The 18,098-nt window shown below is 40.5% G+C and overlaps 1 pseudogene; it reads left to right on the forward strand.

Moving 5' to 3' along the window:
* The first annotated feature begins 12,188 nt into the window (after nt 1–12,188).
* On the forward strand, nt 12,189–12,303 carry LOC123595531 (annotated as a pseudogene).
* Nucleotides 12,304–18,098: the final 5,795 nt, after the last annotated feature.

Here is an 18,098-nt window from a genome sequence, read left to right on the forward strand (position 1 = left end):
ATTCCACTTAAATGAGGCATCTAAAGAAGTCAGTTTCTTTTTTTGTGTAAGATTTTATTTTTAAGTAATCTCCACACCCAGCGTTGACCTCAAACTCACAACCCCAAGATCACGAGTCATATGCTCTGCAGACTGAACCAGCCAGGTGCCCTAAAATAGTCAACTTTATAGAAACAGGAAATAGAATGGTAGTTGCCAGCGGCTGTGGGGAGGAGGGAAAGGGGAATTGTTGTTCAGTGGGTATAGAGTTTTAGTTTTGCAAGATGAAATAGTTCTAGAGATCTGTTGCACAACCATGTACATATAGTTAACAGTGCCATACTCTCCACTTAAAAGTAGTTAGATAGTAAATTTTATTATGCGTTTTTTTTTTTGCCACAATAAAAAAAAAAAGCTTGTGGAAAATATCATACGTTGAATCTTCCTTTAGGTATTTGCCTTGAATATTAGCATAGTATTAGTGTTGAGAATCACTCCAATAAGGAAACTTGTTGAACTTTCTTTAACCCACTACTTCCCAAGCTCATTTTTTTTCATTGTTAGTGAGGAATATTTATTAACCTTCTAGAGGACATTACCCAGCACAGCACAGAGAGAAAAAAAAATTATTTCCAGGCAGCTGTAATAGATTCAGTTTTGGAGATAAAATATTTAACAGAGTCCATAGTTCTTCGAACATCTATAAAAGTCATTGCAGGAGTAAATAAAAAAAAAAACCAAGAGCTATAGAAATATATTTGATGACAACTGTATTTAGTTCAGTGATTCCCGAACCTGGCTACATCTGCTGGGTCACTTTAAAAGACATAGTTTAGGCTTTCTGATTTAATAGATTTCAAGAGCAGCCAGGTTTGGGAATCATGACTTTCGAAGTCTGAGTTTTGAATAATTGCATACAGAGAGATTGAGAATCATTTGAGGTTTTCATATTTGCCATGATATAAGGAAATGAGGGCACAGATGATGGATGAAGACAGGATAACAAATTTTTTTCACGAATTCCTAAGAAAGGACTGGAAGTCAATACCCAAATCCTTATTAGTGATGCTTGAAATTATTTGCATATCGGTTTATACATATTCATGCTAAAGTGAACTGCTTAATAAATTACACACATAGTCCATTACATACAGTAGGTTTTTCAACCTGTAGGTCATGTCTTAAGCATTTTGTCTGGTATTATTCATGTATTAGAACTGGTGTTCTCCTTTGCTGATTATAATCAGGATTTCTTGGCTGGAGAGTGGGCAGACAAGCAAAAAGTTCTTCTTCTTTTTGTTAATGTTTATTTATTTTTGAGACAGAGAGAGACAGAGCATGAATGGGGGAGGAGCAGAGAGAGAGCGGGAGACACAGAATCCCAAGCAGGCTCCAGGCTCTGAGCCATCAGCCCAGAGCCCGACACGGGGCTCGACCCCACGAACCGTGAGATCGTGACCTGAGCCGAAGTCGGACGCTTAACCTACCGAGCCGCCCAGGCACCCCAAAAAAGTTCTTCTTGTACATTGGCACTATACCAAGACCTATTTCTGGGTTATACTCTCTACATGGTAGACAAACACTGGGAAAGAGAGTCAAGGAATCAAGTTGTTGAAAAAGAATTTTAAGAAGAAGAAAAGTAAGCACGAAAATATGAGGATGTAGCATAAAAATAACATTAGGCTGCAAACCGTTCTTGTTAAATCATCATGAACTCAAACCCAATCAACACATAAGCAATTTGATAGGTCGTAGGAGGATATGGATCACAGCAACACAAATCAAATTAATAGGGTTGATTTCAGGAGCTAAATGATCTTTTTGAAAAAAAAAAAAAAAAAAGAACTCAAAACTGAAATGGTTGGGGGCCTGGCTGGCTTAGTCAGTAGAGCATGAGACTCTTAATCTCAGGGCTGTGAGTTCAAGCCCCACAATGGGCATGGAGCCTACTTAAAAAAAAAATTTTTTTTTTTTTAATTTAAAAACTGTAATGGTGGCCTCAATCTAGGGATTTTGTGTTAATTCATACTCAACATGGACCGAAAGTGCCAGAATGCCAAACCAATGATACCTGCCCCCATACCTGATACTTGCAATTCAACCTGAGGGGTTTTATTTCTCTATTCTAATGTTTTATCTCTGATGTTAAGAAAAGCAAAATAAATGTGGGATGGAGGTAGCCAATAGGCGCGCCCGCTGGAATGCCTGGGTTCAAACACAAGCCCTGCCACTCACTGAATGACACTGGGGAAGTTGCTTTGCCTCTCTCAGCCTCTCTCCTCAACTGTAAAATGTGGGAATATAATCACACCTATCTCATAAGGTTGTGAATGTTAAATAAGATAATGTTTGTAAAGCACCCAGAATACTACCTAGTCTATGAAAAGCACTCAATAAATGGTAGCTATTATCATTGTCAGTCATTGATTTCTTGCCATGAGCAAGTTTCAAACTCTTTCCTGAGTCAGGATTCTAGAAAGAGTAGACAGTGCAGCATGGAGAGTAGAGCGGGGGGCTAGAAAATGATGAGGGACAAAATGTACTCACTAAGGATTAGACCTATCTCATGGCATTCCAGTTCAATCTTAACATTCCCCCCCACCCCCCAGTTTGGATAAATCTTACTCCACATGATGTTTATTGTACTACATCTATATGTCATTTTATATTATAAAACTTGTTCTCCTGACTGCATAGGGGAAGGAAATTTCTTTGATATGCTAATTCTAATTTTTATGGAAGTAATGACTCCAGGTAAATTATTTTCGTCTCTTAGACCAAAGCACTTAATATGGCAACTGCACAAGAATACTGTTAAGGGTGTCAGAGCTCATTTTCTAAGAAATTGCTGTCAGAAGAGAAGCGATCACTTAGCAAAAAGAAAGCCTTTCTCAAGATTGGCATATTTCATATCTCCAGGAAAAGTTGTTGGGGTGGGGGCTTAGTATCTAGGCTGACAGGCAGAATTAGGTACTTTTCAGGTACTGAACTCTTTCTTTTTCTTTTTCTTTTTTCAAGTTTATTATTTATTTCGTGAGAGAGAACAAGTGGGAGAGGGACAGAGAGAGGGAGAGAGAGAATCCCAAGCAGGCTCCACGTTGCCAGCGCAGAGCCCGACGCACGGCTCGAACCCACAAAGCATGAGATCGTGACCTGAGCCAAAGTCAGACACTTAACTGACTGCACTACCCAGATGCCCCTAAACTCTTTATTTTACTATTGTCTGTGATATTTGGATTTCTCAGTCCACCTAGAAATGCTCCTGACCCATGACTTTTAATTTGTTTTGTCACTCAGATATACACTTGATATACTATAGGTCACCATATCAAATGCCCCGGTAGATTTTGTTACGATTGTAGGATGGGGGGAGGGGGTTAGGAATGGTGAAAGAAAGAGGCAAATCTCTCAAGACAACAGACTAAACTGTTCATCCTCTGCCTGCCACCTCCGTTAACTCCCACCACTCTCCATCCTGTACATTCTTTTCCTTGTCCATTATCTGTCTAAAATGCTCCGTGCTTTCTTGCTCCCCCCCATCTGTTCTCATTTATTAATTCATTTCACAAACGTGTTTTGAGCGCCTGCTATGTGGTATGAACTGTGCCAGAAATTGGAATTATGGCAATAAATAGGACAGATGTGGTCTTGGCTTAACATCCTTTTTTTCTTCCTATCTTTATTTTATTTTTTTTAAGTTGATTTATTTCGAGACAGAGAGAGAAAGAGCGCAAATGCACGTGAGCCAGGGCGAAGAGAGAGGGAGAGAGAGCATACCAAGTAGACCCCACACTGTCAGTGTGGATGCCGATGCGGGGCTCGATCTAATGAACAGCGAGATCATGACCTGAGCCAAAAGCAAGAGTCAGATGCTTAACCAGCTGAGCCACCGAGGCACCCCTTTCTATCTTTAAATGTATCTACCATCCTTCAAGACCCGACTCAGGTCATCCTATTGTATGTAACTCTTTCTGCTTCTGGCTGCAAACAATAGCATGCCTAATTCATAGCAGCCAAACCACAGGGCCATCAAAAAGGAGGTAGCCCCAGAATTGATCTGGTGTCTTAACCATGTCATTAAGGAGACAAGCTGCTTTGATCCTTCCACTGCCTTCCTCGGGGAGTCAGCGATGTCTTCCCTCACAGTTTGAAAGTGGCTGCTGTGGTTCCAAGTACCACATTGTCACATTGCAGCGTCCAAAGCAGGATGCACCAGCAATGCCAAAAGGGCTTCCTTTTTCCGTGCCTTTTTCAGAAGCCACAGACAATTTTTAGTCACGGGCAAAGCGGTATGGGGTTGCCATTGCTGGCTTAAATCATTATGATTCACCTCGTAGGTCTGGACATATTGCTGCCAGAACCATATTGGGGATCCGTTAGGAGAGAAAGAGTGAGAAATTACTGTTGGCCAGGAAACACCACATATACCAATGCCTTTATGATTTTGATTTGTACATTTATTAGCTATGCTACCTTGGACAAATTAGCTACTTTTTCTAATTCTCAGGTAATGCATCTGCCAAATTAGGCATAATAACACATATCTCATAGGACATCCAATGAAATATTTCTTTTAAAAATGCCTCACACACAGTAGATCCTCAAATGTTTCCTGTATACATAGATTAGGCATGGCCCTAAAATAGCAGATCTGTAACCATGTTCCTAGATTCTCATCTCTAGTCTCTGTCTTAGCTTATACAGATAATTATATGACGCTTTGCAATGTTGGTTCCCCGTGTATATGCTGAGTAAGCGATTGCCCATGATTGTAATCCAGAGTATTAAAAGAGACACTCAAATCTAAAAATGCCTTTTTCACAATTCCTGTGGCTCGTGTCTCCTGGTATAGCTCGATGATCCTTAGAAGGGTAACACAGAGTAGCATTTATCAGGTAGTAAGATCTTAGTGTGAATTGTGTGATCAAATCTGTTTCAGCCATAACTTAAAGTTGCAGGATGAGGCGTAGGTTTAGAAATCATATCCGGTAGGATTAGCTCATTTTGTTTCATTTGGGTTCCAGAGCTCAGGATATAATAAATTAGTTCATACTAAGGTATAATATCTAACTCTAATCTAATATGTTAAATGGCCTAGTCACCTCTAGGTCACACTCTTGAATCACACAGATCTGAGCTTGGATTCCAACTTATCTATCCTCTTCGAGCTGTGTTCTCTACCTGTAAACTAACTGAAAATAGTAGCAATAACGTTGTCGAGTTGAGAGCGTTAAATCAGACTATACAAAAGGGCCTAGAACACTAAGGGTGTCCACATGTTCACTAATATTATTGTTCTTTATTAATATAAATCTTTTAATCAAAATCATGTTATAGTACAGAAATATCAGGGAAGATGATTCTTACCTTGCCTTTGAAGAAATGGACACATAAAGCTTCACTGATTTGCTTTCCATCTTACAGGAAGATAATGATAGAGCCATAGAATATAGAATATAGAAGGCAAGAATATAGAACGACCTTCTGCCTGGGTGACTCAGTCGGTTGAGCAACTGACTTCGGCTCAGGTCCTGATCTCACCGTTCATGAGGTCGGGCTCTGTGCAGACAGCTCAGAGCCTGGATCCCGCTTCGGATTCTGTGTCTCCCTCTCTCTCTGTCCCTCCCTCCCGCCCCCACCCATGCTCTGTCTCTTTCTCTCTCTCAAAAATAAATAAACATTAAAAAATATTTTTAAAAAGGAGTCTCTCAAAGACCTCTATCTTCTTGACCAAAACTGATTCCTAATGACACAGCTAGTTTGTGGCAGCTGTTTTGATAACAGGAACAGGGTTAAAAAGACTGTTTTATGTTTTAAATTAACGAGCAACATACCCCACAAACACTTTGGTCCTTCTTCTATCTACCATTGCATCCTTCTCACCCAGGGTCAGGAGGAATCAAGCTCTCACGTGGAGAACCGGAGTTTAGATGTTGTTCCATGGTAGGTGCTCAATAAATACTTGCAAAACAAATGAATTATTTGGTATTTTTTAAGAGCTGAAAATGTAATGGTTAGAGTTGGCTTTTTTTTGTTTGTATGAAAATATAATGACCCTACTGGATTTTTACAACTGGATCGTTTCAGCAACATATTTCTAAAGACACTTAGAACATAAGAATGAACCAGGCAGGCTGGGACTTTTAATTTTTCTAATTCAGATCTGGACTTTGGATGAGCTTTCATTTCATACAGAATTTGACTTTAATAACGTTGGTCTTCTCTCAAACTGCTCACAAATCACTTCCTGCAGTGAGAGCTAATTTTCTAAAGGAACAGCAAAGCTCAATCCTCGGGGGCAAACTCAGCTAGGTCTTTCTGACTTTTTGAGAAATGAAACATTTAGACAATGGTTTAACTCTTTTTCTTAGAACAATCAGCATAGATGTAGCGCCTTGAAAAGTAAGCGGTTGAAGTAACCCTGAATTGGGAAAAGATGACAGTCTTTTTAACAGTGGACATTCTATAGTCATGACTATCTTTACTCTCTCCCTACACCTCTTTTTGGGTCCAGACAGAGTTTTTGTTTTCTCCTCTATCCCTAATCCCAGGAAAGGGCTTCTTCTCAGTCCTTTTAGACATCACAACAAGTATAAAGTTGCTCATTAATTAATTCACTCCTTTGTCACGTTGTTTACTGAGTGTTTGCTTTCTGCCGGGCACTGGTAAAAATCCTGAGGAGTCAGAGATGAATGAAACATAGTCTGTACCCTCAAGGAATTCACAACCTCATGGAGGTAGACCGACAAGCAAACAGATAAATTATAAAGTGACATAGCTAAGTGCGATTGCCGAGATATGAGCCAAATACTGTAGGAACCGGAATGCTCTGTCTCCCAAGAGTATCTGATTTATCATCTGCATCCCTAATTCTGAAAGAGAATGCAAGGTCCTCATTAAATGATTTCAAGCCTCATAGAACAAGCTGGAGAGATATTTTTGGCGAAGGGCAACTTCCTGTTGTCCCTGGAATAACACAAAGAGGCTGTATACCCCATGTTTGTGTAAGACTAGTCTTGCTACTAATAGCATGTCTTGCAGCAAATTAGTAATAACAGCATATGGCTCAAAAGGAAGTACTCGCACCAAATAGCTGGAAGAAAGACACGTCTTCTGCAAGGTATCTGAAGCAGTTCTGGGGATGAAGGTACCATGACACGGAGGGTTACCTATTTTGGGGTGCTGACGCTAAAGCAATGATCCCACCTGGCACGGCAAGTTTAATGGCAACTAGGCAACTGACAAAATAGAAAGGAAAACAGTGACTATAAGCACTCAGACATGAGAAGTTGTTGGGTCTTCCACCTGTCCAAATGGTCCCGTTCGGAAGTTCTCTTTTATTTTGCGAGGGGACCCTGCCATCCCACTGCTCAACAGTGGGGAAAGACCCCTGAGATCAGTTCCTCTGCCTCTGGATGTGAGAGGTTTGACACATATGACCTGCCTAGCAGTGGAACGCTTTTGGGGCGCCTGCCTGGGCGGCTCTGTTGGTTAAGCTGATTTGGGCTCGGGTCATGATCTCACGGTTCGTGAGTTCGAGCCCCACGTTGGGCTCTGTGCTGACAGTTCGGAGCCTGGAGCCTGCTTCAGACTCTGTGTCTCCCTTTCTCCCTTCCTCTCCCCTGTTCGCACTCTGTCTCTCTCTCCAAAATAAACATTAAAAAAAAAAAAAAAAAAAAACAGTGGAAAACTTTTGCCGATGTTGCCTGCTAACAAAATAACAAACAGATAAAACTAAACAACAAGTCTCTCTTCTTCAGGGCAAGTGTGTTAAGGAACCTGCACATGAGGAATACTGAGTTTGTCATGGGATTGTAGGATACTTTACTTTTACATGAGGCTTCATTTTGTCTTTCCTTGATGCTAGGACCAGTGATGATATTGTTTTTCTTGTGACTGTCGATATCATGTGTGAACACAATCTTTGCCAAACCATTGATCTCTTGGTATCAGTGTGAGGAATTCGTAGCATGCTCTCTAGATTGGAATATCATTTGTTTTAAGGTATATTTCCCAGTGTGATGAAAACCTCAGACCATCTGGTGCTATAGACCGAACGTGTGCGTCGCCTCAAAATTCAAAGGCTGAAGCCAAATTCCCCATGGCATTATGAGGTCATGAGGGAGGAGCCCTTATCAAAGAGACTCGAGAGAAGGATTTCATCAGACACAGAACCTGGAGACACCCTGATCTTGGATTCCCTAATCTCCAGAACTGTGAGAAACAAATGCTGTTGAAGCCACTCAGACTATGTCCTTTTTGTCATAGCAGACTAAAAAGACTGAGATGTGTGGTTTCCAGTCCAACGTGTAAGGAGCTTGGAAGTGGCCACTACATCCCAGCAAGTAAAAATGTAGAACAGGTGGAAACATCAACGACTCTTCTTAGATCCATCAGAGAAGTAAGGCCACAGGGCAAACTGTTACCCCCCAAATGGGAGAGACAAGTGAATACAAATAATCACAGGTTACCAGAGCAGAAACCCATAACTAGAAGCCTCTGCCAGAACCAGCGATGGAGTAGAAAACCCTGAGTTACAGTTGACAAATTTCGGGATGCTTAATGTTGACAAATTGGAGAATTAAAAACTCCAGGAGGAGCCAATCATAAGGAGGGATCCACACTTTCGTGAATGGTATCTCTAGGAGCTTGACCTGGTTTTAGCAGTGAACGTCAGAGAAAAATTCCCCCAGGCTTTTGGCAGGAGGGAGGAGGGGAAAAGTAACCATTTTGAAATAAGCTAGAACATTCTATTCTTCTTAATAAGGCCTCCCTCAAGATACATTATTTTACCAGAACCTAAACTATTGGGTTTTTGTTTTCAGAGACTAACCAACCAGAGGGAAGGGAAATCTGCAACTCCAGCCCTCCATGTCCATCCTGTGCCACCTAAGGGGGTTAAATAAATGGACAGGTACTTGGGAAGTTCACAGGCTAGAGGCATAGGCTCACTAAAAAACTGAAATCTAATTGTAGGGCTATAGAACACTTCCAGTCTCCCTCCCCGACATGTTACCACCACATTACTAAAGGCCTATTGACAGCAGTTCCTTTTGCCCAGTACATCATGTCTAGCTATCAGAGAAAATGTCAAGGTAGCACAACAAGACTCAGATATGGCAGGGATGTTGGCTTTGTTAGACTGGGAATTTAAAATAACTATGATTAATATGCAAAAGGCTTTAATGGATAAAGTAGGCAGCATGCAAGAACAGGTAAGAACAGGTGGTAATGTAAGCAGACAGATCAAATTCTAAGATAGAATAGGAAATAAATACTGGAGATAAAAAGCACAGTACCAAGGGCGACTGGGTGACTCAGTCGGTTAAGTGTCCGACTTTGGCTCAGGTCGTGATCTCGTGGTTCGTGGGTTCAAGCCCCACATTGGGCTCTGTGCTGACAGCTCAGAGCCTGGAACTGCTTTGGATTCTGTGTCCCCCTCTCTCTCTGCCCCTCCCCCTGCTCATGCTCTGTCTCTCTCTCTCTGTCTCTCAAAAATAGACATTTAAAAATTAAAAAAAAATTATATAAAAAAATCAGAGTAAAAAATGAAGGATGCCTTTGATAGGCACATTGGTAGATTGACCACAGCTGAGGAATGAATCACTGAGCTTGAACTTATCATTTTTTTTTCAGTGTATTTCTTTATTTTGAGAGACAGAGAAAATGAGCAGGGAGCAGCAGAGAGAGAATCCCAAGCAGGCTTCATGCTTCACACTGAGCTTGACATAGGGCTTGATCTCACGACTGTGAGATCATGACCTGAGCTGAAATCAAGAGCTGTACAGTTAACTGACTGAGCCACCCAGGCGCCCCAGTAATAGAAACTCCAAAAATGGAAAAGTGAAGAGAAAAAAATTACTGAAAAAAACCAGAACAGGATATCTAAGAACCATGGGACAACCATAAAAGTTATAATGTGTGTGTAAAGTGAATACCTGAAAGAGAAGAAAGAAGAACAAAATAAATATTTGAAGCAATGACTGAAAATTGCACCAAATTAATCACAGACACCAAACCACATATCCAGGAAGCCCAAAGAACATCAAGAAAGATAAATAATGGCGACAACAACAACCAAAAAACTACACCTAAGCATATTATATTCAAACTGCAGAAAATGAAAGGTAAAGACAATATCTTGAAGGAAGCCAGAGGGGAGGAAATCCCTTATTTATACAGGAACAAAGATAAGAATTTACATCTGACTTCTCAGAAGCAATGCAAGCAAGTAGAGAGTGGAGCGAAGTATTTAAAGTTTTGAGAGAAAAGAAAACACCAACTTACAATTATGGACCCTGCAAAATTATTCTTCAGAAGTGATGGTAGATTCAATATTGCCAAGACATTAGTGCTTCCAGAGTTGACTTGTAGATCCAATGCAATCCCCATCTAAATCCCACTGAGTTATTTCTTTTTTTGGATATTGACAAACTGATTCTGAAGTTTATGTAGAGAAACAAAAATTACAAAATAACCAACCCTGCACTGTAGGCCAAGAACAAAGTTGGAAGACCGATACGGCCCGATTTCAAGAGTTAGGATAAAGTTACAGTAATCAAGACAATGTGGTATTGGCAAAAGAATAAACAAAAACAGGAAAAGGATAGAAAGCCCAGAAATAGACTCACATATATATAGTCAACTCATCTTTGACAAAGGGGCAAAGGCAATACAATGCAGGAAAGATGGTCTTTTTAACAAATGGTGCTAGACCAACTGGACATTTACACACGAAACTATGAATTGAAGCACAGACTTCACACACATTACAAAAATTAACTCAAAATGGATTGGAGAGCTACATGCAAAATGCAAAACTGTAAAACTCCAAGAAGATAATATGGGTGGAAACCTATATGACCTTGGATTTGGTGATGGTTATTATATACAACATCAAAACAAATTGAATCCAACAGTGAGACTATTCAGTTTTTCCAAAGGCACCAACTATGGGGCCAAAGGTATGATCCATAACGAAATAATCGACAAGCTGGACCTTATTAAGATTAAAGACTTCTGCCGTGTCAAAGACACTGTCCTGGGAATGAGAAGACAAGCCACAGACTAGGAAAAAATATTTGCAAAAGACATATTTGCTAAAGGACTATTATCATAGTATATATCATAGTATACACACACACACACACACACACACACACACACATATATATATATATACACACACCATATATATCCTAAAGCTCAACAGTGAGGAAAAAAAAAAAAAACAACCTAATTTAAAGATGGGCTAAAAACCTTAACAGATACCTCACCAAAGAAGATATACAGATGGCAGAGAAGCATATGAAAAGATGCTCCACATTATGTGTCATCAGGGAAATGGAAATTAAAACAATGAGATGTCACTACACCCTTGTTAGAATGGCCAAAATCCAAAACATTGACACCGTGAAACACTGGTGAGGCTGTGGAGTAACAGAAACTCACCTTCATTGCTGGTGGGAATGCAAAATGGTATGGGCATTTTGGAAGACGGTGTGGCAGTTACAAACTTAAGAAACTCAACACAGTCTTACCATATTATTCAGCAACCACACTCCTGGATATTTACCCAAAGGAGTTGAAAAACTATGTGCACAAAAAACCCAGCAGGCACATTTTTATAGAAGCCTATTCGTCACTGTCAAAACTTGAAAGCAACCAAGATATCCTTCGGGAGGTGCATGGATAAATAAGCTATGGTACATCCGGAATTTGGGATGTAATTCAGTGCTAAAAAGACATGAGTTGGTTACCAAGCCATGCAAAGCCATAGAAGAAGCTTCAGTGCATATTACTAAGTGAAAGAAGCCTATTCTGAGTACACATCAGGAGACATATCAGGAAAACCAAACTCTTCCTTCAAGATTTCTTTCTAGAGGGGATAACAGAATGCGCACTCACTCATTCATTCAATAAATATTTAGTAAGTGCTTATTCTATACCGACAACTGTGAGGAGTGACAGAGGAAGATTTTTACAAACCACCATATAGACAAACTGAACACATGTAAGGATTATGGGGTGAAGCAAGTTGATCATCACTAGCTTCTTGGAGTTAGCTAGAATATTCAAATTCATCCAGTGAGCCAGATACTTTAAATGGTAGCCTTTATATATAGTGCATACTGGTAGACACTGCAAGAGAATTGAAGAAGGGTTAAGAGAAGAGAGAGGACTGGAGCTGGGCCTTAAAGAATATGATAGTGTTCACCTTGGCGGCACATATACTAAAATTGGAACGAAACGGAGAAGATTAAGATGGCCCCTGTGCAAGAATATGATAGAAAGTGGACAAGCAGAGATGAGAAGCATGGTTTCTCCAGATAGGAGGAATTGTATGCAGGTAGAAATAAATATGGTTTTCCCCGACCTAAAAAGAGAGAGGAAACTATTCCAACCAATCTCTCTTTATAGTCATCTCTCTCTCTTTTAAACTCATAACCAAACTTCTTCTCAAAAGAAGAATCTACACCTGTCATTCAGGCAATAGTCACTAATTTAGCTCTCACGTGCCAACTTCATGAGTTACGTTTTAATCGCATCTTACTTGTTCTGTCTTCAATTCACACAGTTGACCCATCCCTCTATTTTGAAACCAGACTCTTCCTTGGTTTTGATGTTGCCACTTCTCTTATTCTACCTCTCTGGCCATTCCTGGGCCTTACTTTTTAAAAAACAAATGTTAAAGTTGCAGAAGTTTTGGATTTACAGAAAAATTGTGATGATAGCACAGAATTCCCATATGCCTCACATTGCTTCCCCTATTATTGCTATCTCAGAACAGTCTGGTGCATTTGTCACAATTAATGAACCAACATTGGTACATTATAGTTAACTAAGTCCAGATTTTATGGTCAGATAACCTTAGTTTTTAACTGAATGTTCTTTTTTGTTCCAAGATCTCATCTAGGATACTAAATTATAATTAGTTGTCATGTCTTCTTAAGCTCCTCTTGGCTATGACAGGGTCTCCGTCTCTCCTTGTTTTTGATTGACTTTAAAAGTGTTAAAGACTACTGGTTAGGCATTTTGTAGAATGTACCTCTATTCTGATTCGTCTGATGTTTTTTCTTATGATTAGACTGGGGTTATGGGTTTCAGATTGGAAGATCAGAGGTAAAATGCCATTTTCCTCACATTATGTCAATGGTAGGTGACATCAACGTGATTTATTACTGTTGATGTTAACCTTGATCGCCTGGTTCAAGTGGCTCAGGTTTCCCCTCTGTTCCCATTACTGTAGTTTTTGGAAGGAAGTCACCGTGCATCATCCATACCGCCCTTAAGGAATGGGTAGTGCTACTCCATTTCCTTTAAAGTAGTATTTACGTTAAGCGTTTGGAATTCTTATGCATGTGAGATTTGTCTCCTCTCTCCCGTGTATTTATTTAATCATTCACTTATATCAGGGTGGGCTCATGAATATGTATTTTATTCTTGGGTTTTAATCTAATATTAGCTCAATAATTTTGTTAATACTTCTGTTGTTCCAATTGTCCAGCTTTGATCATCGGGAGCTCTTTTGGTTGGTTCCTGTACCCCTTGACACACCTGATCAGACTCTGTGTGTGTGTGTTGTGTGTTGTGTGTGTGTGTGTGTATTAATACTTACCTTCTGGCACCACAAGTTGCTTTAGGCTCACTTCTATATTTTCTACCCCAGGCCTAAAATCAGTCATTTCTTTAAGGATCACTAATTATGGTATTAGAACCCAAGGTCTGAGCATTGGGTGTGTTCCCTGGGTCTTATTTTATGACGCATTTTCTCTTCTCTTTATTCTTTTTATTTATAATATTTTTAATGTTTTATTTATTTTTAAGAGAGAGAGAGACAGAGCAGAAGTCAGAGATGGACAGAGCGAGAAGGAGAGACAGAATCCCAAGTAAGCTCTAGGCTCTGTGCTGTTAGCACAGAGTCTGACTTGGGGGTCGAACGCATGAACCACGAGATCATGACCTGAGCCGAAGTCGGACACTTAACCAACTGAGCCACCCAGGTGCCCCCCTTTCTTTTTAAAAAAGGGTTTCTTAACCTTTCACTATTGACATTTTGAGCCCCAAATCTTTTTGCTATGGAGGGTTGTCCTATGCATGGTCGGATGTTTCACTGTATTCCTAACTCCTACCCACTAGATGCCAGTAGCACTCCCTCAGTTGTGACAATCAGCTGTCTTGAGACATTTCCAAATATCTCTGGGAGGCAAATTATCCCCATTTTAGAACCACTGCTCTACATGTACTTGTTTTTCCAGGATCTCGTATTGTTGGCTCTCTTCTTTTCTCCTTATTTGTGCTATTCTTGAGAAAACTCAGCTATTCTCTTTGTTTTCATTGCCACCTATAAACTAATTTCTTTCTGATATATTTATCGTTATCTCTGATATCTTTCCTAAGGGCAGGGTTATGCATCTCCACTTGGATGTCTTATCCTCTGTAGGTACGTCAAACAAAACATGTTCAAAGTGAATTGCAGGATAAGGAAAGGATCCCAATCTCATAGAGAATAGCAAGGAATAACAAAGCTGCAAAAGAGGTGACTAAGCAAGCAAACCTATTGGCTTGCCATAGTGCTGCATGTGTGACAGTAAGAGTACTTGAGTCAGTTTTTCAGAGAAGGGTTGGGCAAACTATATCCCCCTGCAAAATCTGGCCCACTACCTGTTTTTGTATGTTAAAAATTATTTTTTGGGTACCTGGGCGCCTCAGTTGGTTAAGCGTTCAACTCTCAGTTTTGGCTCAGGTCATGATCTCATGGTTTGTGAGTTCAAACCCCACATCAGGCTCTGCAGTGATAGGGCGGAGCCTGCTTGGGATTCTGTCGCTCCCTCTCTCTCTCTGCCCCTCCTCTGCTCTCTCTCTCTCTCTCTCTCTCTCTCTCAGTCTCTCTCAAAATAAATAAACTTAAAAAAATAAAAAATAAATATCTATTTTAAATTTTTAAATGGTTAAAAAAGCCAAAAGAAGGATAGTTTATAACACATGAAAATTGCATGATAGGCAACTTTCCATGTCCATAATAAGTTTCTTATGTAACACATCCACACTCATTTGTTTTTATGTTGTTTGTAGCTGCTCTCAGGGAACAATGATAGAACTCAGTTATTGCTGCAGGTGGCTTATAAAGCCTAATGTAGTTACGACCTGGCCCTTTCCAGGAAAACTTTTCTGAAACCTGGATCAGAGCAAGACAATTGCTCACAGCATGGCAAGCAGAAGGAGCATTCACGTGGTAGTGCTTGTTCCTCTGCCCTGTGTCCCATGTGCTGTCCCAATGGCCCTGGTTGGTAGCTGGCATGCAGTGAGTTGCACGGCAACCTGAGGAAGCCAGGACTAAGGGCTCAGCACCTTTTGTAGCAAGCAGTAAACAAGCCAGTCTCTCACTTCAGGGAGCAAGCAATGTCATGGACAGGGACAGAGGATGGTTAGGACTTGCAGTTTGGCATACAGAGCAATGACCTGCAGGAGAGCTCGGGCCCATGGCAGACCATCCTCGACTCAACTTTGCCTCTACGGCCCCCTCTCCCAACCTTTGCTTCTTTCTCATTTCTGTCAATGGGATCACTCTCCCCTTGGTTGCCTATAGTAGAAAAACTAAGAGCTACCTTAGGTTCTTTGATCTTTCTGATCTCGAATCGATTCCCGGGTCTGTTGTCTCTAAAATCTTTCACATTAACCTCATACTCCTTCCCATTGCCATCACTTTAATTTTTTAAAAAAAATTTTAATGTTTATTTATTTTCGAGACAGAGAGAGACAGAGCACGAGCGGAGGCGGGGGAGAGAGAGGGAGACACAGAATCCGAAGCAGGCTTCAGGCTCTGAGCTGTCAGCGCAGAGCCTGACGGAGGGCTCGGATCCACAAACTGTGAGATCACGACCTGAGCCAAAGTCACACATTCAACCCACTGAGCCACCCAAGCGAAAGGAATTTCCATGGTACATTGTTAGTTATGTTTGTATTGAAAGAAAGAGATACAGCCAGGAACCCAATTCTCTATTCCAATTATTTACTATGAAGTAGCAGTAGGAATAGTAACATCTATTTAGTGAACATTCATTAAGGGCCAGGTACTATGCTAAGTACTTTACACATCGTCTCACATCGCCTCGTTGAATCCTTACGACCTTTCAGGTAGATGTTACTGTTTTATCAGTTTTACAGATGAGAAAACTGAAGGTAGAGAGTTTTGATGACGTGGGCAAGAGCTCTTTACGCCTTCCTTACACTCTCTCAGAAGAATGTTGGACAATAGCGTGGAAGACGAGCCCCGGTAAGTGTTGAGAATGAAAAAGGGCTTCTTTTGAAAGACTACATTTCTCACCAGGATCTTATCCTTAGTGGGAACACAATATGCATTCGTTGTTCATTCTAGGATTACAATAGGTTTCAAAAAAGTGGTGGCTCTCAGGTGGCATATTGGGGAACTAGCTAGGTGGGAGGTAAGAAGGTGTGAAAAAGAAAAAAAAAAAAGAGCTGCGTTTTCAACCCAGTGAATAGAAATGAAGGCTTCAGCCTCTTTTGCTGCAGTAGGTTTTAAACGCTGGAGAGTTAAGGAGTACGTGATATAGAAATTCTCATTTGGGTCTGCTTTGTTTGCCTTTCGGTGAATTCCGTGATGTGAAGTTTGTTTGTCTAAGTCAAATACGTTGGGAAATGGATGCCTACTACAGGGATTGATTTTTTTTCTTTTTTTCTTGAGGCAGTGGTTCTCAAAATGGGATCCTGAGACTTGAGGAGCAGCGTCCTCTGAGACCTTGCTAGCAATGCAAATTCTTGGGCCCCCCGCCTGAGAATCAGAAGCTCTGGGTGTGGAGCCCCGCAGCCTGTGTTTTAGCAAGTGCTCTGGTGATTTTCGGTACACATTAGAGTTTGAGAACCACTGGTCTGAGCAATCCTTGAGACCAGGGCCTATGTGTTCTCTCCCTTGTCTGCTTATGAGGACAACTGTATCGTGCAAGCGACTTGATAATAGGTAATTTGTGGCATCATTTGGAGATAAAGCAGTTCTCAGAAGAGAGTTTATGGTCTCGATTTCACAGCCCTGCTCTCAAGAAATTGGTAAGTCATTCTCCTGGGACTGAGTGAGAATCACTACTTTAAGACTTTAGCTCACAATTCCAGTAGCTGCCCCCAAGTGGATGGCGTTCAATCTAGCCTTACAGGTTTGGTACAATAGTGCATTTACCTAGATGAGGCTACCTTTTTCTATGGAAATCTGCCTGTTTCTAAAACTACTGTTCTAGGGGCGCCTGGGTGGCTCAGTGGGTTAAGCGTCCGACTTCAGCTCAAGTCATGATCTCACGGTTCGTGAGTTCGAGCCCGCGTCGGGCTCGGTGCTGACAGCTTGGAGCCTGGAGCCTGCCTCGGATTCTGTGTCTCCCTCTCTCTCTTGCCCCAACCCCGCTGGCTTGCTCTCTCTCTCTCAAAAATAAATGAACATTAATTTTTTTAAAAATTACTGTTCCAAAATTACTGTGTAGATATGCAAATATATCAATTACATGGGGGGATAAAGCAAATTGCAGAAAATCTATATAGTGTGTTCACATTAAATAAAAAACCCACCAAACCTGTGTTTATATGTTTGCATATGAATAGGAAGGAGTCGTAAAGAATACACAACAGACAGGTACAAGTGACTACCTGGGCTTAGGGGGGGCAGAAGTGGGGAGCCACTCTCAAATTTCACTTTTTCATAAATTTTAAATGTCTGCATTTTCCTGTTTCTGAATTTGTCACAGTGAATGTATATTACTAGGAAAATATTTGCAAATAGGCCTGTTTTTTACATTGAATAAGTAATACCCACATGATCATTCGAATAGTGCAAAAGAATAAGCAGTGTTGATAAATGTTCTTAAACTTTTAAACGTAAATATTTAAAAATGCTCATTTCTTTTACGAGCAATGATCGTTCATTTATAGAGTGAGAGGATGCTTCTAAATACCAACATGTGTTGTGGAAATATATCTTAAGTTAGAATGAATAAAGATCTTGCACACAAGAGGTAAATAAAAAAGCAGGGCAAACATTTAACACTCATTATATCAAACCTAGATCTATATAACACGGATGCAATAAAAAGAAATACTACCACTACTTAGGCTGGCCT

The sequence above is a fragment of the Leopardus geoffroyi genome, chromosome X, assembly GCF_018350155.1.
Source record: "Leopardus geoffroyi isolate Oge1 chromosome X, O.geoffroyi_Oge1_pat1.0, whole genome shotgun sequence".
In the NCBI taxonomy this organism is placed as follows: domain Eukaryota; kingdom Metazoa; phylum Chordata; class Mammalia; order Carnivora; family Felidae; genus Leopardus; species Leopardus geoffroyi.